The 2658-nt window shown below is 48.0% G+C and overlaps 1 pseudogene; it reads left to right on the top strand.

Annotated features, from left to right (window-relative positions):
* The first annotated feature begins 1621 nt into the window (after nucleotides 1–1621).
* On the top strand, nucleotides 1622–2371 carry LOC121171849 (annotated as a pseudogene).
* Nucleotides 2372–2658: the final 287 nt, after the last annotated feature.

Genomic DNA, 2658 nt, shown 5'->3' with positions numbered 1-2658 from the left:
CTCTACATCCATTTTTCTAGAAACTTCTCTGGAAATTAGGTTAGCAACTTCTATGAGAAGCCTCCTTTGGTTTTAGTGGCTTGCCCACTCCCCTTGTCTAACTCATTTACTTAAATTCTGTAGATAGATAAACAGGATACAGGATAAGCTAATGCCAAACAGACCCACGGCTGGGAATGACGGAGGAGACAAAATAGACAAGATTATTGGCAATTTCTCCCATAATCAAAGCAAAGATATTTGATTAGAGAGTGGAAGAATCACGTGATTTGTTCAAAATAGAAACCCCATGCATCATTACTATGTGGCATAGTTATAACATACTTCTCACAAACAGGGTTTCACTTAAGATTCCAATGGGAAACAAGAAAGTCAAGTTATGCCTGTTTGCTGATGACAGGACTGTGTACACGGGGAAAACCAAAAGACTCAGACATTGGAATGCTCGAGTTCGACAAGGGGGTTGAATACAAAGATCAATGAAGACAAATTGCTAGGCTTAGTTTCCACAAACACATGGCTGAGAACAAACTGTCCCAGTCAAGCTAGGGAGAATCACCTTAAATACCTTGGAATAAAATCTACACAAGGATGTGGAAGACCTAATAATTACTCAACATTTACAGAGACACTAAAAGATGGAGAAACAGGGCCCGGCGCAGTGGCGCAAGTGGTTAAGGTCCTCGCCTTGCATGCCCGGGATCCCATATGGGCGCCGGTTCTAATCCTGGCAGCCCCGCTTCCCTTCCAGCTCCCTGCCTGTGGCCTGGGAAAGCAGTCGAGGACGGCCCAAAGCTTTGGGACCCTGCACCCATGTGGGAGACCCAGAGGAGTCTCCTGGCTTCGGATTGGCATAGCATCAGCCGTTGCACTCACTTGGGGAGTGAGTCATCGGATGGAAGATCTTCCTCTCTGGCTCTCCTCTCTGTATATCCGCCTTTCCAATAAAAAAAATAATAAAATTTAAAAAATCTTTAAAAAAAAAAGATGGAGAAGCATACCATGTTCCAGGATCAGTAGACATCAAAAAGAACATGTTACCAAAAGTCATAAAGAGATTCAATGTGATCCCAGTCAAAATTCACTAACTCTTGGTGTGGACATGGGGAGAGAAGTAGTCTACACTCCCAACAGAGGAGTTAGGGTAAGCGCAGCTGTGGGAAATCACCCGGTGTCTGCTACCAGGTGGGTGTGACCTAGAGCTTATCTGCCCTAAGGCGCAACTTCCAATCCTGTATACGGAATGTGACCTCTGACTTGATTGGAAGATCAACAGGATTAGGCGTGCCTTTTAGCCAATCACAATGTCATGATTGGGTGAAAGGTCTATCTGAAAACGCCCTCCTATCCACCCTATCCGTACACCTTTATAAACCTGGACTTGTGCTGTGCAGACGACATTCCTCACCAACTCTGGTGGTTTCTCCACCGAAGAACACCGTCGCATCTTAACTCGGTGACCTCGGAGCCTGTAGGTGGACTTAAACCCCAAGACGCAACAACTAAGGAAACGAGGTGTGGCTGGAGCAGCAGAGTGTACCAGCAGCCGTGCTTGGGAGCCTGAAGGAGGACTGACGCCTGAAATCTACATGCAATAAAGTGACAAAGCGAACCTGACAAGATGAATCCGTTAACTAAGGTGAAGTTGATCAAGGAGCTGAATGAGCGAGAGGTCCAGCTCGGGGTGGCGGAGAAAGCGTCGTGGCACGTGGAATACAAGGACAGCGCGTGGATCTTCGTGGGAAGTCTTCCTTATGAACTGACAGAAGGGGATATCATTTGTGTGTTTTCGCAATTTGGGGAGGTTGTTAATATTAACCTCGTGCGGGACAGAAAGACTGGAAAATCCAAAGGCTTTTGCTTCCTCTGCTATGAAGACCAAAGGAGCACAATCCTGGCTGTTGACAATTTTAATGGGATCAAGATCAAAGGAAGAGCCATCCGAGTGGATCACGTGGCTAACTACAGGGTGCCTAAGGCCTCAGAGGACGCAGATGAGGGGGGCAGAAAGCTCCAGTGGATGGACTGTGGGGTTAGGATCCCCTCCCCAAGTGCATCTGATACTGAAGATGATAAACCCTCAAAAAGGCACAAAAAAGACAATGGAACAACAGGAAAGAAAAATCAAAGCCAAAGAAAAGCATGAAGAAGAAGTGAAGGTGGAGCAAGCGTTTGCCTCTTCCTTGCCCAGAAGCAAGACCACAAAGGAAAAGGATGAGTCTGGATCTAAGACAGCAGCAAGAGCTCTGAGAAGGCCCAGAGGTCAGAAGCCAGGCAGGAGCGGACCGGGCACCCTGGGGCTCCTGAGACCAGGACTGCCACCCACGAGGGAGTCCAGGAGCCGCCAAGCAGCCAAAGAAGGAGAGTGTAGCAGCAGCACAGGTGCTCTCACAGGAGGGATGTCAGAGATTACAGGGTCAAAGGATGAAGCAAAGACACACGTTCGAGCTGGCGCAACAGGCATTCGGAAGGCCGGAACCATCGGAGTAGAAGTTGGAGCCAAGATGGATTGCACTGGCAGAAAAGGGACGGTTGCTTCTGCGAGTTGGGAATCCTTTGAATCCCAGTGATCACAGGCGTTGCTGAGGCCGGATCCACCACTCTGGAGACATGGAAATGAAATGTTCCTAAAATGCAGTCCAGGTCCCAGCGTAATAG

This window comes from Ochotona curzoniae, unplaced genomic scaffold (genome assembly GCF_017591425.1).
Source record: "Ochotona curzoniae isolate NIBS_2020 unplaced genomic scaffold, NIBS_Ocur_1.0 scaffold_274, whole genome shotgun sequence".
NCBI lineage: Eukaryota > Metazoa > Chordata > Mammalia > Lagomorpha > Ochotonidae > Ochotona > Ochotona curzoniae.
Note: the sequence above shows the minus strand (reverse complement) of the source record. Positions and strands in the feature narration are given on the sequence as shown.